Here is a 28,000-nt window from a genome sequence, read left to right on the forward strand (position 1 = left end):
AAGATATGTTTGCACAATCATAGAGTCCCGCCTTAGAAACTCAGCAAGTGTTTATTATTCTGCACCTTCTGATTTAGCACTGGAGGTGCCTGTTGCCTAAAGATGTTAAATGCTACATCTTTATAATCATTTGCCTTTAGTCATTGCACAGTTTAAGTATTACTCAGATGCTCTTTTTAAATTACTGGTGTTCATTATGAGAACTAGATTGTTGGAGTAGCCTCATTTGTGCCTCCTATTTCTCCTCTCTCCAATCTGCTCCTTACCTTATTCTGCTGACATCCTCTGGCTGCCCACTGCTTTCTGTCCATACGCTATCAGTGGCTCCCCATAGTCTACCATTTCAGGACCTCAGCATGGCTGCTGTGGTGTACCTTCATTCAGGCTCCCTCTACCTGTTGACCTCATATCCCTCTCCCTGTTCTCAATGCATGCTCAATCCCAACTGTCCCCCAAGTCTGCTGAGCCCTTCATTGGCTCTTTTGCTTTTCTCTTGCTTTCCTTTTCCTAAGATAATCTCCCACCTACCCACAGGGAAGCACAATAAAAAAGGAGATTTGGCATCACACAGATGCAGAGTGAATTTTTCTGCTTCCTTAAAACTCATATAAAGTTGGAAGAGTTATTGAGCAGTCTGCATTTCAATATTCTCTTAAAACTGAAGATTATATAGCTTGCTTGTAGCACTATGAAGATTAAAGGTGTATATATATATATATATATAAACATATTCCTTTAGAATATATTATATATATACACACAAACATATTCCTTTATAATATATATACACATACATATATACATATATAGTTGCCACATAGTAAGGTGCTTATCAGTCAATAGCCTTTTTTACTAAGTCCCCTAAAATCTCTCTTAAACATCTCAAACTGACCGTGGTTCGTTGAACTTTCCGTCACTCATTTATTCAGGAAATGGATATCAATTAAGTACCTACTATGTATAAGTACGGAGCTAACGAGAGGCATTCATTTCACCTTGTTATAACATTCTGTTGATTCTTCTTATGGTACTTATAAGATCTTGTGCTATAATGAGGATAAGGTACATCTGTCTTTATTTATTTTATTTTTTTGAGACGGCATTGCTCTGTTGCCTGGGCTAGAGTGCGGTGGCGTGATCTCAGTTCACTGGAACCTCCACCTCCAGAGCCATCCTCCTACCTCAGACTCCCAAGTAGCTGAGACTACAGCTGCACACACCACACCCAGCTAATTTTTGTATTTTTTTTTTTTTAATAGTAATGGGGTTTTGCCATGTTGTACAGGTTGGTCTTGAATTCCTGAGCTCAAGTGAACGACCCACCTTGGTCTTCCAAAGTGCTGAGACCAGATACTTGAGGAAAATGGCAGATAGGAGGCAGGACTAAATTGAAACTCCCACTTGGATGTACAGAGCAGCATGTGGGGACTCACATTGTGAACGTTTGCTCTAAGAACTATTGCAGGAACATATCAAGAAAGCCCAGAGAATACATAGACCCTTTAGAGGAAGTGGATTGCTCCTGAAGGCTCTGGAAGACAGCCAAAAAAACTGTGAGTGCTGAAAGTGTGAAAAGCGGATTGTCGGCCCCCAAAACACACCCTCATTGAGGAATGTGAAGGCCCAGAGCATGGGAGAAGGATTTAACCTTACCTGGAGCTGAGACAAATTTAGAGACCCAAGTGAAATACAGGGGTAGAAGAAGCAGTGGGAAGAGCCCTGTGTGCTCTCTCAGTCCCCAGGGAGCTACTTCTGACTGTCTCACACAGGTCCTTGGGGAAGGCTACCAGAGGAACTGGGAAAAGACCATAGAAAGAAGGAAACTCCTAGCTGAACTTTGTAACAATTTCAACAAAATGCAAATTTTCCTGGAGAGAGTTTGCTGGAGGGGTGAATTGGGAGTGCAGACACAACACAGAAGCCATAGCAAGTGGGGAGGCACAAAACCCGAAAGCCCTGCTTGCTTTCTCAGCTGGGAGACTGGTAGCCTGGGGCAAGTTCTCAGCCCTGCTCATCTGCTGCTTAGAAATAAACTTGGTGCTGTTGGGAGGCCACAGTAGGAGTGAGACTGGCCTTCTGGGCTTCATGAGAGCTGGGTAAGCCCTGTAACTGCCTGTTTTCCCCCACTTCCTTGGCAACATGCATGGCACAGAAGAGGCAGCTATCATTCTCTTGGGAACATAACTCCATTGACCTGGGAACCACACCTTGATCCCCCACAGCACCCACAGCAAGCCCCGCCCAAGGAGAGTCTGAGCTCAGACACACCTAGCCCTTGCCCCTACCTGATAGTCTTTCTCTACTTGCCCTGGTAATCAAAGACAAAGAACATAATCTCTTGGGAGCTCTAGGGCTCCACGTACTGCCTGATCCTTTCTATACTATTGCATCTGATGCTTTCCTGAAAGCACCACTCCCCAGGAGGAGGCCAACCAACACAAAACTAGTGCAATAAACAAAATTACAACTAAGGAACCTCACAGAGTCCATTTAACTCCCCTGACACCTCCACTGGAGCAGATGCTGTTATCCATGGTTGACAGACCTGAAGACAGTTCATATCACAGGACTCTGTGCAGATACCTACCAGTACCAGCTCAGAGCTTGGTAGCTCCACTAGGTGGCTAGATTTGGAAAAGAAATAATAATCACTGCAATTTGGCTCTCAGGAAGCCCCATCTTTAGGGGAAACGGAAGAGCACTGCATCAACGGAGTGTCCATGGGACAAAACAACTGAACATCAAGCCTTGAGCCCCAGATCTTCCCTCTGACATTGTCTGCCCAAATGAGAGGAAACCAGAAAAAGAATGGTGGTAATATGATAAAATGAGGTTCTTTAACAACCACAAAAGATTACACTAGCTCCCAAATAATGTATTCAAACCAAGAGGAAATCTCCAAATTTCCAGTAAAATAATTCAGAAGGTTAATTATTAAACTAATCAAGGAGGCACCAGAGAAAGGTGAAGTCCAACTTAAGGAAATAATTTTAAAAAATTATACAAGAATGAAGAGAAAAATCTTTGGTGAAATAGATAGCATAAATTAAAAAATCACAACTTCTGGAAATAAAAGACACACTTAGAGAAATGCAAAATACACTAGAAAGTCTTAGTAATAGAATCAAACAAGCAGAAGAAAGAACTTCAGAGCTCAAAGACAGGGTTTTTGAATTCACCTAATCCAACAAAGACAAAGGAAAAAGAATTTCCAAAAATCAACAAAGCCTCCAAGAAGTTTGGGATTATGTTAAATGATCAAACCTAAGAATAATTAGCATTCCTGAGGAAGAAGAGAAATCTAAAAGTTTGGAAAATGTATTTGAGGAAATAATTGAAGAAAACTCTCTGAGCCTTGCTAGAGATCCAGACATCTAAATACAAAAAGTTCAAAGAACATCTGGGAAATTTGTCACAAAAAGATTATCACCTAAGCACATAGTCATCAAGTTATCTAAAGTCAAGATGAAGGAAAGAATCTTAAGAGCTGTGAGGCAATAGCACCAGGTAACCAATAAAGGAAAACCTATCAAATTAACAGCAGATTTCTCAGCAGAAATGCAACAAGCTAGAAGGAAGTGGGTTCATATCTTTAACATTCTTAAACAAAACAATTATTAGCCAAGAATTTTGTATCCAGCAAAACTAAGCTTCATAAATGAAGGATAGATGCAGTCTTTTCCTTTTTTTTTTGAGACAGTTTTGTGGCACCAAAACTGTCACCAGGCTGGAGTGCAGTGGTGTGATCTCGGCTCACTGCAACCTCCACCTCCCAGGTTCAAGTGATTCTCCTGCCTCAGCCTCCCAAGTAGCTGGGACTACAGGCGTGGGCCATCACACACACCTAATTTTTCTATTTTTAGTAGAGACGGGATTTCACCATGTTGGTCAGGCTGGTCTCAAACCCCTGACCTAGTGATCCACCCACCTTGGCCTCCCAAAGTGCTGGGATTACAGGCATGAGCCACCTTGCCTGGCAGATGCAGTGTTTTTCAGACAAACAAATGCTGAGAGAATTTGCCACAACCAAGCCAGCACTGCAAGAACTGATAAAAAGAGCTCTAAATCTTGAAACAAATCCTTGAAATAAACCAAAATAGAACCTCCTTAAAGCATAAATCATACAGTATATATGAAACAAAAATACAATTAAAAAACCAAAGTATTCAGGCAACAAATAGCATGATGAATAGAATAGTACCTCACATCTGAGTACTTACATTGAATGTAAATGGCCTAAATGCTCCAGTTAAAAGATACAGAATGGCAGAATGGATAAGAATTCACCAACCAAGTATCTGCTGTTTTCAAGAGACTCACCTAACACATAAGGACTCACATAAATCTAGGCTAAAGGGTTAGAGAAAGATATTCCATGCAAATAGACACAAAAAGCAAGCAAGAGTATCTATTCTTATATCAGACAAAATAAACTTTAAAACAACCCCTTCCCCTCCCTTGTCCAAGTATGCACTCACCATTGCTCCCTCTGTAAGGGTGCCCTCTTCTATAGAAGTACATTGCTTTACTGAGGATTAAAAAGAAAATTTCATATTTGAGTGCTATTTCTTTTGTGGCACCAAAACTTTATTCATAACAATTTGGGGGCTTGCCTGTGATTCCCCTTCTGGGTGGTCTCTGGTTCTCTCTCATGAGAAGGTGCACCCTGCCTCCTTGTGGCAGCTTCAGGGGTGAGAAATCAGGACCCAACCAGTGCGAGGAATAACCTAAGCTCTCAGTAACATGGAAAGAAACTGACCAGCAACCTAGCTTAAAGGATCCTCACATATGGCATTGATGACTCTGTGTACAGACGAAGGAAGGAGAAGCCATGGAAGCCCCCAAAATACTTCCTTGGTGGTCATATTCTGGAGGGCTAAATATGTGTGTGTGTGTGAATGATCACAAACAACCCAACTTGTGGTGTTGTTAATGTGGATGGTGACAAGTCCTACCACTGGACAGAGTAAGTGGGTCCTCTCCATGGTTTGGTAGCTACCTCATATGGCTTAGGGTGGATCCTGCCATGGGATTTCTACTGGAACACCAACACTAAGAGGGGCCTAATTCTCCCTTGAGGGAGCAGCCAGAGAGGACATGAGTGGGCAGTTGTGCAAGGGACCATCAGAAGGGGAAAGGGAGGAAACAAGTCAACCTTTCAGAGCAGCAAGGCAAGACACCCCCTGGTTTGAGGGGTTGAGCCTTCCAGGACAGGCAAAGTGAGACATCCATGGTTTGAGGGGTTGAGGCTTCTGCAAATTTCAGGGGGTTGACCCTCACACAAATCTTCAGTAGTAAGAAAACTATTCAGAACTCCCCTTTCCTTTCTTCTTGGGGGAAGAAAGAGTAGCTCCACTCCTGCTGGTCCCTTCCCTAGGGGAAGGGGAAGGAGAGGGGAGAACAGCAGCATAAGCAGCTGGCAGAGGCAGAGAAAGGGACAGAGAGTCAAAGAGAGAAAGAGAGAGGCAGAGAGAGAGAAAGAGACAGAAAAACAAAGAGGTAGTCAAAGAGAGACAGAGAAAGAGAGAGACAGAAAGTCAGAGAGAGAGAGCAAAAGAAAGAGAGATCAAAGTAGTAAAGGGAAAACAGTGTACCCTGTTGTTTTAAAAGCCAGGGTAAATTTCAAACCTATAATTGATAATTGAAGATCTTCTCCATGACCCTATAACACTCCAATACCACCTTGTTGTCAGTGTAAACAAGGGTGTAGCCCAAAAGCACTGACGCCGCTAACAATCTGTAGCCTTCCTAATCAAAAATCCTTAACCCAGTAACCCATGGATGGCCCAAATGTATTCTATCTGTAGCAGCAACTGCTTTGCTAACAGAAGAAAGTAGAAAAATAACTTTTAGAGGAAACCTCATTGTGAGCACACCTCATCAGGTCAGAACTATCCTAAGTTTTTTTAAAAAAAGCAAAAATATAGCTTACTGACTCAAGAACCTTAAAGTATGAGGCTATTCTGTTAGAAAAAATGATTTCACATTAACCATTGAAAATTCCCTTAACCCAGCAGGCTTCCTAACAGGGGATCTAAATCTTAATTACCATACAAAGCTCCAGCCAGACAGGAGGAACGCCCTTCAGGACAGGATGATAAATGGTTCCTCCTGGGTGATTGAGGGAAAAGGACACAATAGGTATTCAGTAAGTGATAAGGAAACTCTTGTAGAAGCAGAGTTAGGAAAATTGCCTAATAATTGGTCTGCTCAAACGTGAAGCTGTTTGCGCTCAGCCAAGCCTTAAAGTACTTATAGAATCAGGAAGGAGCCATCTATGCCAATTCTAAGTTAATATGGACTGAACGAGGTTTTATTAATAGCAAAGAATAATTAAAATCCCAAACTTACAAGGTTTTCAACAAAAGTAAAGTTTGCTAAAAGTTAACAGTATAACATGTATTATCTTAATTTCTAATCTTGGGGCCTTAGACTATCTAGTCCACAGACATGAAGGAAGTTCCCTTTGGAAAAAAAAAAATGGTTATCATCCTTGGGAAAAGGGGGGAATTTATGTAAAAAGGAATATTATATGGTAAATTCTTGTACTAAAATAAACTGGTTGTTTAAAGAAAGGGATATTTACAAGTCAGAAAGTTAAGGCATGTTGAAGAATTGTCTGTGAAAGTCATGAAAAAAGTTATGAGGGAATTTATGCAAAAACATGTTGTATAATTTAAAAGTAATTAGGCCTCCTGAATGTAAAACTATTGAACAGTTTATGTGCAAAGTGTGTAAGGAAAGTAAAATATACTTTTGGTAAAAGGATTCTAAGGAGGCATAAGAATGTGGATTTTTACCTACATTAAAAGTTTTAAAAAATTTCATTGTAAAGGCTTCAGCAAGTTTTGAAATGTTAATTGAAAAGGAAATTCTGTGTGTAAATGTATTGGCTAAAATTAAAGGGGTATCATCCAGTTTTTCTGTGAACTGGACATTAAAATAAAAGTGCAACAAGTTTTTCCTAAAACACTAACCTGCTCTTTAACAAAAATTATAAAAGGTTAAAAAGTGTCTATAAAAATTTTACCTGGCCGGGCACAGTGGCTCATGTCTGTAATCCCAGCACTTTGGGAGGTCGAGCTGAGTGGATCACGAGGTCAGGAGATTGAGACCATCCTGGCTAACATGGTGAAACCCCATTTCTACTAAAAATACAAAAAATTAGCTGGGCATGGTAGCAGGCACCTGTAGTCCCAGCTACTAGGAAGGCTGAGGCAGGAGAATGGCATGAACCTGGGAGGCGGAGCTTGCAGTGAGCCAAGATGGTGCCACTGCACTCCAGCCCGGGCGACAGAGTGAGACTTTGTCTTAAAAAAATTTTTTTTACTTTATGGTTAAAAAATTGGATAAATATGTTTACAAGGTTTTATTAAAATTAAGTTTAACATTAATAACACACTAATATAAAGGTGAAGCTTATCTGATATAAAAAAGTCATACAGGAAGCATTGTCAAATATAAAATGGTGTTGGCTTTTTTTGGTCTAAAAAGTAATAAAAATAGGTGCTAAAGGAAATTTCTCGGTAAGAAGGCACCAAGGACTACAAAATCCACTGCTGATGTCCCCATATTTAAAACAAAAGATCATTTCCCTAGAAATTGTATACTTGGTTTATCTTCCACTTTCATTTCCCTCAAAACTGAAAGTCTTTTAGCACAGGTACCACCCCTAGAATTTCCAGTAAACCAGCACCACCCTGAGGATCATGTTCTCATCAAAGGGTGTAAAGAAGGAAAACTCGAGCCAGTCTGGGAAGGACCCTACATTGTACTTCTAACCACTGTTCATACAGCAGAAAATGGACGGACTCATCACATCCGAGTCAAAAACGACCTCCCCCTCCAAAGTCATGGGCCATAGTCCCAGGGAAAACCCTACCAAACAAAAGCTAAAAAAAATTTACCGGGGGCGGAGCAAGATGGCCGAATAGGAATAGCTCCAGTCTCCAACTCCCAGCGCGAGTGACACAGAAGACCGGTGATTTCTGCATTTTCAACTGAGGTACTGGGTTCATCTCACTGGGGAGTGCCAGACGATCGGTGCTGGTCAGCTGCTGCAGCCCGACCAGCGAGAGCTGAAGCAGGGCGAGGCATTGCCTCACCTGGGAAGTGCAAGGGGGAAGGGAATCCCTTTTCCTAGCCAGGGGAACTGAGACACACAACACCTGGAAAACCGGGTAACTCCCACGCCAATACTGAGCTTTAAGCAAACAGGCACACCAGGAGATCATATCCCACACCTGGCCGGGAGGGTCCCACACCCACGGAGCCTCCCTCATTGCTAGCACAGCAGTCTGTGATCTACCGGCAAGGCAGCAGCGAGGCTGGGGGAGGGGCGCCCGACATTGCTGAGGCTTAAGTAGGTAAACAAAGCTGCTGGGAAGCTGGAACTGGGTGGAGCTCACAGCAGCTCAAGGAAACCTGCCTGTCTCTGTAGACTCCACCTCTGGGGACAGGGCACAGTAAACAATAACAAACGCAGCAGAGAGCTCTGCAGACGCAAACGACTCTGTCTGACAGCTTTGAAGAGAGCAGTGGATCTCCCAACACAGAGGTTGAGATCTGAGAAGGGACAGACTCCCTGCTCAAGTGGGTCCCTGACCCCTGAGTAGCCTAACTGGGAGACATCCCCCACTAGGGGCAGTCTGACACCCCACACCTCACAGGGTGGAGGACACCCCTGAGAGGAAGCTTCCAAAGCAAGAATCAGACAGGTACACTCGCTGTTCAGAAATATTCTATCTTCTGCAGCCTCTGCTGCTGATACCCAGGCAAACAGGGTCTGGAGTGGACCTCAAGCAATCTCCAACAGACCTACAGCTGAGGGTCCTGACTGTTAGAAGGAAAACTATAAAACAGGAAGGACACCTACACCAAAACCCCATCAGTACATCACCATCATCAAAGACCAGAGGCAGATAAAACCACAAAGATGGGGAAAAAGCAGGGCAGAAAAGCTGGAAATACAAAAAAAAAGAGCGCATCTCCCCCGGCAAAGGAGCACAGCTCATCGCCAGCAATGGATCAAAGCTGGATGGAGAATGACTTCGATGAGATGAGAGAAGAAGGCTTCAGTCCATCCAATTTCTCAGAGCTAAAGGAGGAATTACATACCCAGCGCAAAGAAACTAAAAATCTTGAAAAAAGAGTGGAAAAATTGATAACTAGAATAATTAATGCAGAGAAGGTCATAAACGAAATGAAAGAGATGAAAACCATGACACGAGAAATACGTGACAAATGCACAAGCTTCAGTAACCGACTCGATCAACTGGAAGAAAGAATGTCAGCGATGGAGGATCAAATGAATGAAATGAAGTGAGAAGAGAAACCAAAAGAATAAAGAAGAAAAAGAAATGAACAAAGCCTGCAAGAAGTATGGGATTATGTAAAAAGACCAAATCTACGTCTGATTCGGGTGCCTGAAAGTGAGGGGGAAAATAGAACCAAGTTGGAAAACACTCTTCAGGATATCATCCAGGAGAACTTCCCCAACCTAGCAGGGCAGGCCAACATTCAAATTCAGGAAATACAGAGAACGCCACAAAGATACTCCTCGAGAAGAGCAACTCCAAGACACATAATTGCCAGATTCACCAAAGTTGAAATGAAGGAAAAAATCTTAAGGGCAGCCAGAGAGAAAGGTCGGGTTACCCACAAAGGGAAGCCCATCAGACTAACAGCAGATCTCTCGGCAGAAACTCTTCAAGCCAGAAGAGAGTGAGGGCCAATATTCAACATTCTTAAAGAAAAGAATTTTAAACCCAGAATTTTATATCCAGCAAAACTAAGTTTCATAAGTGAAGGAGAAATAAAATCCTTTACAGATAAGCAAATGCTTAGAAATTTTGTCACCACTAGGCCTGCCTTACAAGAGACCCTGAAGGAAGCACTAAACATGGAAAGGAACAACCGGTACCAGCCATTGCAAAAACATGCCAAAATGTAAAGACCATCAAGGCTAGGAAGAAACTGCATCAACTAACGAGCAAAATAACCAGTTAATATCATAATGGCAGGATCAAGTTCACACATAACAATCTTAACCTTAAATGTAAATGGACTAAATGCTCCAATTAAAAGACACAGACTGGCAAACTGGATAAAGAGTCAAGACCCATCAGTCTGCTGTATTCAGGAGACCCATCTCACACGCAGAGACATAAATAGGCTCAAAATAAAGGGATGGAGGAAGATTTACCAAGCAAATGGAGAACAAAAAAAAGCGGGGGTTGCAATACTAGTCTCTGATAAAACAGACTTTAAACCATCAAAGATCAAAAGAGACAAAGAAGGCCATTACATAATGGTAAAGTGAACAATTCAACAGGAAGAGCTAACTATCCTAAATATATATGCACCCAACACAGGAGCACCCAGATTCATAAAGCAAGTCCTTAGAGACTTACAAAGAGACTTAGACTCCCATACAATAATAATGGGAGACTTCAACACTCCACTGTCAACATTAGACAGATCAACGAGACAGAAAGTTAACAAGGATATCCAGGAATTGAACTCATCTCTGCAGCAAGCAGACCTAATGGACATCTATAGAACTCTCCACCCCAAATCAACAGAATATACATTCTTCTCAGCACCACATGGTACTTACTCCAAAATTGACCACGTAATTGGAAGTAAAGCACTCCTCAGCAAATGTACAAGAACAGAAATTATAACAAACTGTCTCTCAGACCACAGTGCAATCAAACTAGAACTCAGGACTAAGAAACTCAATCAAAACCGCTCAACTACATGGAAACTGAACAACCTGCTCCTGAATGACTACTGGGTACATAACGAAATGAAGGCAGAAATAAAGATGTTCTTTGAAACCAATGAGAACAAAGATACAACATACCAGAATCTCTGGGACACATTTAAAGCAGTGTGTAGAGGGAAATTTATAGCACTAAATGCCCACAAGAGAAAGCAGGAAAGATCTAAAATTTACACTCTAACATCGCAATTAAAAGAACTAGAGAAGCAAGAGCAAACACATTCAAAAGCTAGCAGAAGGCAAGAAATAACTAAGATCAGAGCAGAACTGAAGGAGATAGAGACACAAAAAACCCTCCAAAAAATCAATGAATCCAGGAGTTGGTTTTTTGAAAAGATCAACAAAATTGACAGACCACTAGCAAGACTAATAAAGAAGAAAAGAGAGAAGAATCAAATCGACGCAATTAAAAATGATAAAGGGGATATCACCACCGACCCCACAGAAATACAAACTACCATCAGAGAATACTATAAACACCTCTACGCAAATAAACTGGAAAATCTAGAAGAAATGGATAATTTCCTGAACACTTACACTCTTCCAAGACTAAACCAGGAAGAAGTTGAATCCCTGAATAGACCAATAGTAGGCTCTGAAATTGAGGCAATAATTAATAGCCTACCAATAAAAAAAAGTCCAGGACCAGATGGATTCACAGCTGAATTCTACCAGAGGTACAAGGAGGAGTTGGTCCCATTCCTTCTGAAACTATTCCAATCAATAGAAAAAGAGGGAATCCTCCCTAACTCATTTTATGAGGCCAACATCATCCTGATACCAAAGCCTGGCAGAGACACAATAAAAAAAGAGAATTTTAGACCAATATCCCTGATGAACATCGATGCAAAAATCCTCAATAAAATACTGGCAAACCGGATTCAGCAACACATCAAAAAGCTTATCCACCATGATCAAGTGGGCTTCATCCCTGGGATGCAAGGCTGGTTCAACATTCGCAAATCAATAAACATAATCCAGCATATAAACAGAACCAAAGACAAGAACCACATCATTATCTCAATAGATGCAGAAAAGGCTTTTGACAAAATTCAACAGCGCTTCATGCTAAAAACGCTCAATAAATTCGGTATTGATGGAACGTACCTCAAAATAATAAGAGCTATTTATGACAAACTCATAGCCAATATCATACTGAATGGGCAAAAACTGGAAAAATTCCCTTTGAAAACTGGCACAAGACAGGGATGCCCTCTCTCACCACTCCTATTCAACATAGTGTTGGAAGTTCTGGCTAGGGCAATCAGGCAAGAGAAAGAAATCAAGGGTATTCAGTTAGGAAAAGAAGAAGTCAAATTGTCCCTGTTTGCAGATGACATGATTGTATATTTAGAAAACCGCATTGTCTCAGCCCAAAATCTCCTTAAGCTGATAAGCAACTTCAGCGAAGTCTCAGGATACAAAATTAATGTGCAAAAATCACAAGCATTCTTATACACCAGTAACAGACAAACAGACAGCCAAATCAGGAATGAACTTCCATTCACAATTGCTTCAAAGAGAATAAAATACCTAGGAATCCAACTTACAAGGGATGTAAAGGACCTCTTCAAGGAGAACTACAAACCACTGCTCAGTGAAATCAAAGAGGACACAAACAAATGGAAGAACATACCATGCTCATGGATAGGAAGAATCAATATCGTGAAAATGGCCATACTGCCCAAGGTAATTTATAGATTCAATGCCATCCCCATCAAGCTACCAATGAGCTTCTTCACAGAATTGGAAAAAGCTGCTTTAAAGTTCATATGGAACCAAAAAAGAGCCCGCATCTCCAAGACAATCCTAAGTCAAAAGAACAAAGCTGGAGGCATCACGCTACCTGACTTCAAACTATACTACAAGGCTACAGTAACCAAAACAGCATGGTACTGGTACCAAAACAGAGATATAGACCAATGACACAGAACAGAGTCCTCAGAAATAATACCACACATCTACAACCATCTGATCTTTGACAAACCTGAGAGAAACAAGAAATGGGGAAAGGATTCCCTATTTAATAAATGGTGCTGGGAAAATTGGCTAGCCATAAGTAGAAAGCTGAAACTGGATCCTTTCCTTACTCCTTATACGAAAATTAATACAAGATGGATTGGAGACTTAAATGTTAGACCTAATACCATAAAAATCCTAGAGGAAAACCTAGGTAGTACCATTCAGGACATAGGCATGGGCAAAGACTTCATGTCTAAAACACCAAAAGCAAGAGCAGCAAAAGCCAAAATTGACAAATGGGATCTCATTAAACTAAAGAGCTTCTGCACAGCAAAAGAAACTACCATCAGAGTGAACAGGCAACCTACAGAATGGGAGAAAATTTTTGCAATCTACTCATCTGACAAAGGGCTAATATCCAGAACCTACAAAGAACTCAAACTAATTTACAAGAAAAAAACAAACAACCCCATCAAAAAGTGGGCAAAGAATATGAACAGACAGTTCTCAAAAGAAGACATTCATACAGCCAACAGACACATGAAAACATGCTCATCATCACTGGCCATCAGAGAAATGCAAATCAAAACCACAATGAGATACCATCTCACACCAGTTAGAATGGCAATCATTCAAAAGTCAGGAAACAACAGGTGCTGGAGAGGATGTGGAGAAATAGGAACACTTTTACACTGTTGGTGGGATTGTAAACTAGTTCAACCATTATGGAAAACAGTATGGCGATTCCTCAAGGATCTAGAACTAGATGTACCATATGACCCAGCCATCCCAATACTGGGTATATACCCAAAGGATTATAAATTATGCTGCTATAAAGACACATGCACACGTATGTTTATTGCGGCACTATTCACAATAGCAAAGACTTGGAATCAACCCAAATGGCCATCAGTGACAGATTGGATTAAGAAAATGTGGCACATATACACCATGGAATACTATGCAGCCATAAAAAAGGATGAGTTTGTGTCCTTTGTAGGGACATGGATGCAGCTGGAAACCATCATTCTTAGCAAACTATCACAAGAACAGAAAACCAAACACCGCATGTTCTCACTCATAGGTGGGAACTGAACAATGAGATCACTTGGACTCAGGAAGGGGAACATCACACACCGGGGCCTATCAAGGGGAAGGGGGAGGGGGGAGGGATTGCATTGCGAGTTATACCTGATGCAAATGATGAGTTGATGGGTGTAGCACACCAACATGGCACAAGTATACATATGTAACTAACCTGCACGTTATGCACATGTACCCTACAACTTAAAGTATAATAATAATAAATTTTTTTTAAAAAAATGCAATTCTGACAATGACCCCAAAGTCATTTTTTACAGAATTAGAAAAAACAGTCCTAGAATTCATATGAAACAAAAAGAGAGCGTGAATAGCCAAAGCAGTCCTAAGCAAAAAACAAAACAAACAACAACTACAAAAAACCCACAAACCTAGAGGCAGCATGGCACTGGTATAAAAATAGATAGATCAATGAAGAAGAATGGAGAATCCAGAAATGAATGGAGAATCCAAATACTCACAACCAACTGATTTTTGACAAATCATACAAAAACATAAGCTGGGGAAATGACACCTCATTCAATAAATGGTGCTGGCAAAACTGGATAGCCATATGTAAAAGAATGAAGCTGGATCCCTATTTCTCACCACATACAAAAATTAACTCAAGGTGGATTAAAGACTTAAATCTAGGACCTGAATAAAAATTCTAGAATAAAACCTAGGGAAAATTCTTCTGGACATTGGCCCAGGCAAAGAATTTATGGCTAAGATCCCAAATGAAATGCAACGAAAACAAAAATAAATAAATGGGACATAATTAAAAAACAAAAAAAAAAACTTCAGTACAACAAAAGAAATAATCATCAGAGTAAATAAACAACCTGCAGAATGTGAGAAAATATTTGCAAATTATGCATTTGGCAAAAGATTGATATCCAGAATCTATAAGAAAATCAAACAAATTAGCAAGAAAAATAATCCCATCAAAAAGTGGCAAATGATATGAATAGACACTTCTCAAAAGAAGATGAAGAAATGGCCAGCAAATTTATGAAAAAAACGCTCAAAATTACCAATCTCCAGTGAAATGTAAATTAAACCACAATAAGATACTACCTTATTCCAGTCAGAATAATCATTATTAAAAAGTCAAAAAATAGATGTTGGTATGAATGTGGTGAAAAGGGAACACTTATACACTTCTGGTCGGAATGTAAATTAGTACAAACTCTATGGAAAACAGTAGGCACTTTGGGTTCTCTCAAAGAACCAAAAGTAGATCGACTGTTCTATCCAGCAATCCCACTGCTGGGTATCTACCCAAAGGAAAAGGAGTAATTATATTAAAAAGACACCTGCACACAAATGTTTATGGAAGCACAATTTACATTTGCAAAGAGGGACGGAGCAAGATGGCCGAATAGGAATAGCTCCAGTCTCCAACTCCCAGCGCGAGTGACACAGAAGACCGGTGATTTCTGCATTTTCAACTGAGGTACTGGGTTCATCTCACTAGGGAGTGCCGGACAATTAGTGCTGGTCAGCTGCTGCAGCCCGACCAGCGAGAGCTGAAGCAGGGCGAGGCATCGCCTCACCTGGGAAGCGCAAGAGGGAAGGGAATCCCTTTTCCTAGCCAGGGGAGCTGAGACACACAACACCTGGAAAATCGGGTAACTCCCACCCAAATTCTGCGCTTAAAGCAAACGGGCACACCAGGAGATTATATCACACACCTGGCCGGGAAGGTCCCATGCCCACGGAGCCTCCCTCATTGCTAGCACAGAAGTCTGTGATCTAACGGAAAGGCAGCAGCGAGGCTGGGGGAGGGGCGCCCGACATTGCTGAGGCTTAAGTAAGTAAACAAAGCTGCTGGGAAGCTGGAACTGGGTGGAGCTCACAGCAGCTCAATGAAACCTGCCTGTCTCTGTAGACTCCACCTCTGGGGACAGGGCACAGCTAAACAACAAAAGCAGCAGAAACCTCTGCAGACGCAAACGACTCTGTCTGACAGCTTTGAAGAGAGCAGTGGGTCTCCCAACACTGAGGTTGAGATCTGAGAATGGACAGACTGCCTGCTCAAGTGGGTCCCTGACCCCTGAGTAGCCTAACTGGGAGACATCCCCCACTAGGGACAGACCGACACCCCACAACTCCCACAGTGGAGTACAGCCCTGAGAGGAATCTTCCAAAGCAAGAATCAGACAGCTACACTCGCAGTTCAGCAACATTCTATCTTCTGCAGCCTCTGCTGCTGATACCTAGGCAAACACGGTCTCGAGTGGACCTCAAGCAATCTCCAACAGACCTATAGCTGAGGGTCCTGACTGTTGGAAGGAAAACTAACAAACAGGAAGGACACCCACATCAAAACCCCATCAGTACATCACCATCATCAAAGACCAGAGGCAGATAAAACCACAAAGATGGGGAAAAAGCAGGGCAGAAAAGCTGAAAATTCAAAAAATAAGACTGCATCTCCCCCTCCAAAGGAACACAGCTCATCGCCAGCAACGGATCAAAGCTAGACGGAGATAGACTTTGACAAGATGAGAGAAGAAGGCTTCAGTACATCAAACTTCTCAGAGGTAATGGAGGAATTATGTACCCAGCGCAAAGAAACTAAAAATCTTGAAAAAAGAGTGGAAAAATTGATAACTAGAATAATTAATGCAGAGAAGGCCATAAACGAGCTGACAGAGATGAAAACCATGACACGAGAAATATGTGACAAATGCACAAGCTTCAGTAACCAACTTGATCAACTGGAAGAAAGAGTATCAAGGATTGAGGATCAAATGAACGAAGTGAAGCGAGAAGAGAAATCTAAAGAAAAAAGAAGAAAAGGAAATGAACAAAGCCTGCAAGAAGTATGGGATTATGTAAAAAGACCAAATCTACGTCTGATTGGGGTGCCTGAAAGTGAGGGGGAAAATGGAACGAAGTTGGAAAACACTCTTCAGGATATCATCCAGGAGAACTTCCCCAACCTAGTAGAGCAGGCCAATATTCAAATTCAGGAAATACAGAGAATGCCACAGAGATACTCCTCGAGAAGAGCAACTCCAAGACACATAATTGTCAGATTCACCAAAGTTGAAATGAAGGAAAAAATCTTAAGGGCAGCCAGAGAGAAAGGTCGGGTTACCCACAAAGGGAAGCCCATCAGACTAACAGCAGATCTCTCAGCAGAAACTCTACAAGCCAGAAGAGAGTGGGGGCCAGTATTCAACATCCTTAAAGAAAAGAATTTTAAACCCAGAATTTCATATCCAGCCAAACTAAGTTTCATAAGTGAAGGAGAAATAAAATCCTTTACAGATAAGCAAATGCTTAGAGATTTTGTCACCACCAGGCCTGCCTTACAAGAGACCCCGAAGGAAGCACTGAACATGGAAAGGAACAACTGGTACCAGCCATTGCAAAAATATGCCAAAATGTAAAGACCATCGAGGCTAGGAAGAAACGGCATCAACTAACAAGCAAAATAACCAGTTAATATCACAATGACAGGATCAAGTTCACACATAACAATCTTAACCTTAAATGTAAATGGACTAAATGGTCCAATTAAAAGACACAGACTGGCAAACTGGATAAAGAGTCAAGACCCATCAGTGTGCTGTATTCAGGAGACCCATCTCACACGCAGAGACATACATAGGCTCAAAATAAAGGGATGGAGGGAGATTTACCAAGCAAATGGAGAACAAAGAAAAGCAGGGGTTGCAATACTAGTCTCTGATAAAACAGACTTTAAACCATCAAAGATCAAAAGAGACAAATAAGGCCATTACATAACGGTAAAGGGATCAATTCAACAGGAAGAGCTAACGATCTTTAATATATATGCACCCAATACAGGACCACCCAGATTCATAAAGCAAGCCCTTAGAGACTTACAAAGAAACTTAGACTCCCATACAATAATAATGGGAGACTTCAACACCCCACTGTCAACATTAGACAGATCAACGAGATAGAAAGTTAACAAGGATATCCAGGAATTGAAATCATCTCTGCAGCAAGCAGACCTAATAGACATCTATAGAACTCTCCACCCCAAATCAACAGAATATACATTCTTCTCAGCACCACATCACACTATTTCCAAAATTGACCACATAGTTGGAAGTAAAGCACTCCTCAGCAAATGTACAAGAACAGAAATTATAACAAACTGTCTCTCAGACCACAGTGCAATCAAATTAGAACTCAGGACTAAGAAACTCAATCAAAACCACTCAATTAAATGGAAACTGAATAACCTGCTCCTGAATGACTACTGGGTACATAACGAAATGAAGGCAGAAATAAAGATGTTCTTTGAAACCAATGAGAACAAAGATACAACATACCAGAATCTCTGGGACACATTTAAAGCAATGTGTAGAGGGAAATTTATAGCACTAAATGCCTACAAGAGAAAGCAGGAAAGATCTAAAATTGACACTGTAATATCACAATTGAAAGAACTAGAGAAGCAAGAGCAAACACATTCAAAAGCTAGCAGAAGGCAAGAAATAACTAAGATCAGAGCAGAACTGCAGGAGATAGAGACACAAATAATCCTCCAAATAATCAATGAATCCAGGAGTTGGTTTTTTGAAAAGATCAACAAAATTGATAGACCGCTAGCAAGACTAATAAAGAAGAAAAAGAGAGAAGAATCGAATAGATGCAAAAAAAATTGATAAAGGGGAAATCACCACCGACCCCACAGAAATACAAACTACCATCAGAGAATTCTCTAAACACCTCTACGCAAATAAACTAGAAAATCCAGAAGAAATGTATAATTTCCTGGACACATACACTCTTCCAAGACTAAACCAGGAAGAAGCTGAATCCCTGAATAGAGCAATAGCAGGCTCTGAAATTGAGGCAATAATTAATAGCCTACCAATAAAAAAAAGTCCAGGACCAGATGGATTCACAACTGAATTCTACCAGAGGTACAAGGAGGAGCTGGTACCATTCCTTCTGAAACTATTCCAATCAATAGAAAAAGAGGGAATCCTCCCTAACTCATTTCATGAGGCCAACATCATCCTGATACCAAAGCCTGGCAGAGACACAATAAAAAAAGAGAATTTTAGACCAATATCCCTGATGAACATCGATGCAAAAATCCTCAATAAACTACTGGCAAACCGAATACAGCAGCACATCAAAAAGCTTATCCACCATGATCAAGTGGGCTTCATCCCTGGGATGCAAGGCTGGTTCAACATACGCAAATCAATAAATGTAATCCAGCATATAAACAGAACCAAAGACAAAAACCACATGATTATCTCAATAGATGCAGAAAAGGCTTTTGACAAAATTCAACAGCCCTTCATGCTAAAAACGCTCAATATATTTGGTATTGATGGAACATATCTCAAAATCATAAGAGCTATTTATGACAAACCCACAGCCAATATCATACTGAATGGGCAAAAACTGGAAAAATTCCCTTTGAAAACTGACACAAGACAGGGATGCCCTCCCTCACCACTCCTATTCAACATAGTGTTGGAAGTTCTGACTAGGGCAATCAGGCAAGAAAAAGAAAAAAAGATATTCAATTATGAAAAGAAGAAGTCAAATTGTCCCTGTTTGCAGATGACATGATTGTATATTTAGAAAACCCCATTGTCTCAGCCCAAAATCTCCTTAAGCTGATAAGCAACTTCAGCAAAGTCTCAGGATACAAAATTAATGTGCAAAAATCACAAGCATTCTTATACACCAGTAACAGACAAACAGAGAGCCAAATCAGGAATGAACTTCCATTCACAATTGCTTTAAAGAGAGTAAAATACCTAGGAATCCAATTTACAAGGGATGTAAAGGACCTCTTCAAGGAGAACTACAAACCACTGCTCAGTGAAATAAAAGGGGACACAAACAAATGGAAGAACATACCATGCTCATGGATAGGGAGACTCAATATCGTGAAAATGGCCATACTGCCCAAGGTAATTTATAGATTCAATGCCATCCCCATCAAGCTACCAATGAGTTTCTTCATAGAACTGGAAAAAACTGCTTTAAAGTTCATATGGAACCAAAAAAGAGCCTGCATTGCCAAGTCAATCCTAAGTCAAAAGAACAAAGCTGGAGGCATCATGCTACCTGACTTCAAACTATACTACAAGGCTACAGTAACCAAAACAGCATGGTACTGCTATCAAAACAGAGATATAGACCAATGACACAGAACAGAGTCCTCAGAAATAATACTACACATGTACAGCCATCTGATCTTTGACAAACCTGACAAAAGAAGAAATGGGGAAAGGATTTCCTATTTAATAAATGGTGCTGGGAAAATTGGCTAGCCATAAGTAGAAAGCTGAAACTGGATCCTTTCCTTACTCCTTATACGAAAATTAATTCAAGATGGATTAGAGACTTAAATGTTAGACCTAATACCATAAAAACCCTAGAACAAAACCTAGGTAATACCATTCAGGACATAGGCATGGGCAAGGACTTCATGTCTAAAACACCAAAAGCAACAGCAACAAAAGCCAAAATTGACAAATGGGATCTAATTACACTAAAGAGCTTCTACACAGCAAAAGAAACTACCATCAGAGTGAACAGGCAACCTACAGAATGGGAGAAAATTTTTGCAATCTACTCATCTGACAAAGGGCTAATTTCCAGAACCTATGAAGAACTCAAACAAATTTACAAGAAAAAAACAAACAACCCCATCAAAAAGTGGGCAAAGGATATGAACAGACATTTCTCAAAAGAAGACATGCATACAGCCAACAGACACATGAAAACATGCTCGTCATCACTGGCCATCAGAGAAATGCAAATCAAAACCACAATGAGATACCATCTTACACCAGTTAGAATGGCAATCATTAAAAAGTCAGGAAACAACAGGTGCTGGAGAGGATGTGGAGAAATAGGAACACTTTTACACTGTTGGTGGGATTGTAAACTAGTTCAACCATTATGGAAAACAGTATGGCGATTCCTCAAGGATCTAAAACTAGAAGGACCATATGACCCAGCAATCCTATTACTGGGCATATACCCAAAGGATTATAAATCATGTTGCTATAAAGACACATGCACACGTATGTTTACCGTGGCACTATTCACAATAGCAAAGACTTGGAATCAACACAAATATCCATCAATAATAGACTGGATTAAGAAAATGTGGCACATATACACCATGGAATACTATGCAGCCATAAAAAAGGATGAGTTTGTGTCCTTTATAGGGACATGGATGCAGCTGGAAACCATCATTCTCAGCAAACTATTGCAAGGAGAGAAAACTAAACACTGCATGTTCTCACTCATAGGTGGGAACTGAACAATGAGATCACTTGGACTCGGGAAGGGGAACATCACACACCGGGCCCTATTATGGGGAGGGTGGGGGAGGGATTGCATTGGGAGTTATACCTGATGTAAATGACAAGTTGATGGGTGCTGACGAGTTGATGGGTGCAGCACACCAACATGGCACAAGTATACATATTTAACAAACCTGCATGTTATGCACATGTACCCTAGAACTTAAAGTATAATAATAATAGTTAAGAAAAAAGAAAAAAAAAAGAAAAAAACATTAAAAGAGGTAATGTTTGCAAACATAGCATAGTTGTTATCAAGTATTTGACCTCTATAAGTGGACATAGTTTTTGTCATTGCTGTTATCTCACATGAAAATAGTGAAGGATTTACCAGTTCAAGTTTGAAGCTATTAACAAATACATCCTTTGTAGTCTAAAAGTTTTAAGGCATCTGGAGCCATGAGTCTCCTTTTGGATTAGATTTAGTGAAAATCCTGTTTTCTTCTTTCTATAAATGATGGTTTAACTCTGAAACCCCAGTACTTTGGAATGAACATCATAGAATAGGAGAGAGATTTTCTTTGCTCACTTGCATTTGTCCTCTCTACTTTATCACCTTTGTCTCTCTCTCTGGGGCTTTTTCATTTTTTTCAGTGGTTATCGGGGAAAAGAAACATTTTAGTAGGAAGTAATTGCTAAATCTTGATTGCTTTCATCTGCAGAGATTGTTCCTTTCATAAGGTAATTTGTAAAAAGGGATATATTCTAATTTGCAGCCTATCTCACCAAAGGCCTGGCTTAGTTGCTTCTGCCTGGTCTCTCACTAAGGTCTCACTAATAAGTTTCCCTTGGCACAATTTCCTTGGCAGGAAGAGGAGACTGCTGAACTATCTCTCTCTCTGTCTCTCTCTCTCTCTCACACACACACACACACGCACACACACACTGCTAATGCTCCTGTGAATGCTCAGTATGGATGGGAAACAAGTAGATTGCTCTTCGTTTACTGGTTGTTATCCTCTTACAGAAAGATCTTTCATCAGTGGTGGGAAATAACTACCACTGCTTTATTGGATGTGATCAACTAGAGAAGCTTCCATCAAGGATGCAGTCTTCTGTGTAATTCTTATTCCCACCTAGCCCAAACCTATCCTTGCCTTCAGAGCCTATAGCTGACATTTATTACATTGTTATCCTTGTTTCACAGGTTTATTGAAGCTGTGACTTTCATGGTATTCTGCATTTAAAACACTTGGAAGGGAAAAAGATAGCAATCAAACACACACAAGAAAAGGCAAAACTCTGAGGGAGATTGGGTCCTTCAGTCACACGACTAAGTTTAGTTCATTTTCTCAACGTAGAAATGATACACAAAGCTAAGTATTGGACTTAATGCGGTAACAAAAACTTCATTAGAGTGAGCATTCCCTCTTGTACAGGGAAACAAGATATAAGAAATTTCAGGTATGGTGACCTAATTATGGAAGTTATTAACATCCTAATAAACAGTGCTGATTTTATTGACATATGGAGAGGGGATTTTTCTTTGCATTTCAGTTTGTGTAGAAAATACGACTTTTCTTTGGAAGGTACCACTATACTTTAAACCTAGAGATTCCAAATATAGCTTATTAGAAGAGTAAGAGTATTGTAATGTGAAAATTTTTATCATATTTATTACTTTTAATTTGCCTTCCAATATTCAAATATCAATTCCTAAAACAGTTGTTGAAAATGCATAAGGTATTTATTTCATTTGTTAAGATAATCTTTATTTTTGGGCTCTGGAGGGAAAGTGGAATTTTGAGAAAGTCCTCATCTTGGTGGGAACAAAAGATAGATTTGAACTTAATCCATTTACTTTAACACAAAATGATAGACACTTTTAAGTGAACCCTAGACTTCCTGTTCAAAATATCACTTTGAGGACAAGGGTTGATCATGCTTGCCCACCTGCCATTCCCTCTCCCAAAACTCCATCAAAATGATGGAAGAATAAACCCATAATAACACCAAAACAGAATAAGTTGCCATCAATGGATTAGACATTTTGATACGTTTCAGCTGTCATTGGATTGATGGAGAAATCAGAGTAGAGAAAATTGTAGCATATGACATCAGAAGTTTTGTGGGCAAGAGAAAAAAAGAAAGCATAGCAGTGCCTGATTAATTCCAGACTTTGAAACAGAGGGAGAAACATAAAAGGGGAAAAAGGGATGGGGAATGAAAAGTAATAAGCAACTCCACCCAAGATTAAAATAATAAGTACTCCACTTCTGGAGCGAGATTCTTCCTACTGTGGCTGTGGTAAGGATCCCCATACTGCCTTTCTGTCACCCATTATTTTGTCTTGAGGAAAACCTGCCCATGAAAATGCCTTGTCCAATCACACAAAGCCTTTGGCAAGCCTACCTAGTCAAAAGAAGGATTCATTAAGAAGATGGATTTACCAGTGTCCGAGAAAACTCCTTCTAGCCATTCATACTAAGGAATGTAGTTCTTTATTCAACATGATTTAATCACCAAGGATCTCCAGACCTTTAAGAGAAATCAGTAGCATGAAAAATGAGCCTCGAGGTGAACAAACAAAACAACTGGCCTTGGGGAAAAGTCAGGTACGAGAAGTGAACTTTTAAAAAAGCCTATTCCCTGCAAAATCCAAAAGACTGTTATATTCATAAAAGCACACCACTATTTTAAAATAATTATTGGATTAAATAAATGATTAAATTAAATTTATTAAAGTCATACATTTCGTTGCTGATTGGGTGAATCGTGATCTAGTAATATGGATGACAAGTTGAAGAAAATCTCCCAAGATCTAGAACAAAAAGTCTTGGAAATAGGATTCCTAAGTGACAGTAGATGGAATGACATAATCAAAGAAATAGAAGAAGAAAATGTCCCTATTTTTTAATCTAATGAGAAAAAAGTATTTAAATTGTGGCAAAAAGGTGGCGTTTTTAAAAAAAATCTGCTTTCTGGATTTTTTTGGCACTCATTTAACAAATATTTATTGGATGTTTAGTGCATACCAAGCACTGTGTAAGGGACGGTGACTTTATCACAGTGAACGCAGTTTTCATTTAAATCTGTGATAAAAACATAATAGATATTTTATTCAATAATGTTATTTCTTTACTTACTGCAGAATACCATCTTTATTTAAAAAGCAAACAACATAATTGATACAGTGTCTGAGATTCTAATAGTATTTCCTAGGGAAATTTTTCTGTAGTTGATGATGACTGGCATTCCCATGGCCTATTACAGGATTCCTCACCTGTTGGTACTTGCCAGCATTTCGAATACTATGCCTCCAATGTATCATCAACCTGTTTGTCATAGAGCTTGACTCACAAAGGTAAAGTGGAAAGTAGAAGTGAATACTTTTAGGAGTTAATTCTTAAAGAAGAGGTATAGCATTGTTAAAAACATTGACTTTGTCACCAGACTGGTGCTAGAATGCTAGGCTAGAATCCTAACCTCTCTGTTTCTCAATTTTTTTATATATATACAAAATGAGGTAGTAATACTTTCTACTTGTAGGGTGACTGTGGAAATCAAACAAGCTAAAATTAGGATAGTGCTGGCCACATAGTTAGTACTCAATAACTGTTAGCTATTTAATTAGACAGATGGAGAGAAATAAGTTCCAAAATGTAAATACAATAAAGCATATGGAAGATCACACTGGAAAAAACATCGGGGAGGACAAGAAGGCCCTAAAGAATAGTATAATTGAGATATATTTCTGACAGGCAAAGGTTGAAGTTGGAAATGGGGATAGTGCTTGCTAGGGACAGCACAGAGACAGTGTGAGGACACCAGAGGGCCGGCATACAGTATTTAAATCTTATGTAACGATGACACAGGCCCAAGACAGGTGTTTTCCATTTGCTTTTTATTTATCCTACTCCCAGTTCATAATGTTGACAGGTAGATTCCTTGTGACAATCACAGAAAATTACTGGAAACCGAAAAACAGAACTTCCTGAAATGTACCTAGTGAATGACAGTTAGTGCAAATCACTTGATGTAAAATAATTATCTCCTTGGGTCTTTAGGAAGCATTCAGTTAGTCTCACACATGCTTTTCAGCCATTTGTTAGATTATGTTTGTAAATTGGGAAAAAGAAAAAAAACTGACATTTTCCTCTAGAAAGCTGGAATTCTTTAGAGTCTCAGTTCTTCTATCTCAGATCATGGTACCATAGACTCTATGTATAATAAATAATTCACTTAGAAGACCACCAAGCTTACAAAAATGCAGAGTTAGATGACTAAGGGGAATAGGAAAAATATTACATAGTGTGTTATATCAATGAAGACTCAAGAAAATAAACACAAAACTAAGTTCCATTACAAGTTTCAATACAATTTTGGCATAGATAACATTTAAGCAGACAGAGCATTTTCCTATGATGCCAACCAGATACATGTCCTGAAGTCCCAGAGAAATATGATTTCTACTGTTGACATATAGAGATGTCAGGGTAGTGAATTACCCATGTGTGTTGTACCCACTTGTTCTATGGAGTAACTGAGTCATGACGTATGTGTTTAGCTATTTAGACATGCAAACCAAAAGGAAGACATAGAGACAAGTGTATGGCAGAACACAATCTGAAAACAAGTTTAGGAAAAAGCAAACTCTGTCTAACAACCTGAAAAACAAAGAGTGAGGACCAAAGGAAGAGGAAAAAACTGTAGAATGGTATTAAAAAGAAGGGCAGGTAATCCCTCAAGAAAAATTCAGGTCTTTTTAGGGGCTTGAGGTGACAGGAGAAAATGGGAAGACGGAACCGGCACTACTTGATGTTTCAGTTCTCAGATATGGAGAGGCAAACCTCCCTGAGTCTTTGTCATCTGCTCAAACTCCACCCTGGGCTGGGTGCTGGATACTATGCCAGGCCGTTTGCTACCAGAAACATACTATGAACAATTCTTTCTTGTTCTTAGAGGCCCACTTCTAAAGTTTGTTAGTATCCCTTATGCCATGTTATTGCATTTTAGAAATACAGATGAAGTATGAAAATTCATTCAAGAGCATTTTCCCAGACTGGCTCAGAGACATTGGTAACTTTCAGGTTCCAAAGCAAGGTGTAATATCTGGTTATTTAGAATATGACTATGTAACAGTTGCAGGTCATTCTTTGAACCATACATAAAATACAATCATAAATTCCTAAAACTTCTCCCTTGAAATTACTGTAGCTACATCAGATTAAGCACACATACTCAAATAGATTTCCCTGGCAAGAAAATTGGAAATGGCCCCTCTGTGTGTCAGTTAACAGTTTATAAGAAAGCATTTGATTAGGTCACTCAAGTACATGGAGCTAATTCATTTTTACAGACACAAAAATTTTATCCCACATACAATTTTCATTGTAAGTGAATCACACCTATTCAGAGCTCAGAATTTTGAAATTAAAACAAATGTGGAATGAAAGAAGAGCTTTAGGCTGGGTGCAGCAGCTCATACCTGTGATTTCAGCACTTTGGGAGGCAGAGGAAGAAGAATCATTTGAGCCCAGGAGTTTGAAACCAGCTTGGGAAACACAAAGAGATTCCCCATCTCTACAAAAAATTAAAAAGTCAAATGCGTTGAGCTGGGGAGGTTGAGGCTGCAGTGAGCCGTGATTGTGCCACTGCACTCCACATTAGGTGACAGAGAAAGATTCTGCCTAAAACAAAACAAAACAAAACAAAACAAAACAAAACAAAACAAAACAAAAGCTTTATTCTTTAAGAACTTGAAGGATTGGAATGCAATTCTCTAAATGTTTATTGACTGATATACTTTATAAATATGTAAGTAGTTGGGTGAACGGACGTGTCAGCAAACATCCTTACCCTTTTATTAGTTTGATTTCTTCATTGGTAGCTTTTTTAATAACACTAATCAGTTTGTAATAACTTTTTTTATTGGATCCGTAAGTCAAGTGCAACAGAGTAAAACATCTAAAGGGAATACAAAGAAAATATTAAAGTAATTGTTTCTTCAACATAATTTAGACTTAGATTATGTATAAAGAAAAATCATTTATTTATGGATATTTCTTGGGCTCTAAAATTTGGGATATATGGTCCAGAGAGAACAATATACCATTTTAAATTTCTTTGAGGGGAGAATTTTCTGACAATAGGAACTGTTTTCAGAGTTATTTTCCAACTCTTTATTTTCTGCCATGTTTTAACCACATCTAGTCCCATTCTGGGTTTGGTTTCTGATTCTCTACCAGGTAGACACAGGTCCTAGTGACTTGGAATTTTTTATTTCCAAATTCCTTTTGATGCCAGAAGTAGCCAGGCCTGGTTCTGAAAGGAAAGGATTGGCCTCAGTTAGGATGACGATCAGTCATATGAGATCAGCACTGGGTGGGAGTAGGTGAGACCCACACAGAGGTAAGGGACCGAGAGGGTGGGAATGAACTGGGTAGGAATCCTAACTGACACATGCCTTCCCTCTACAACCCCTTATACCCACCAGCTGAAGCATTCTAGACTGATGTTCATCTCTAAGCTCATCCTCATAAAACTAGTACGAAGGGACACAGAACCTCCTTCAGGGGCCTCCATGCACACATAAACTCATTGACATATCCCTACCCAAATTCAGGCTTAACATCTCAAAACTTTATAAAGATATCCCCACTCAAAACTATCTGACAGCAACTCACCACTTCATGAGTCTAAGCACACCTTTATTCTCCAGTTTAACAGCTGATCACAGAATAGGGTCCAGGAGGAAACTTAAATAAATATTGGAATTTAATATGTGATAAAGGGTGTGTCTCAAATCAAAGAAAAGAAGATAGTTTATTCAATAAATAAAGCTAAAACAATTGGGTCTTCATTTGGAAAAAAATAAAGTCATATTTAAAGCTCA

The sequence above is a fragment of the Chlorocebus sabaeus genome, chromosome 13, assembly GCF_047675955.1.
Source record: "Chlorocebus sabaeus isolate Y175 chromosome 13, mChlSab1.0.hap1, whole genome shotgun sequence".
In the NCBI taxonomy this organism is placed as follows: domain Eukaryota; kingdom Metazoa; phylum Chordata; class Mammalia; order Primates; family Cercopithecidae; genus Chlorocebus; species Chlorocebus sabaeus.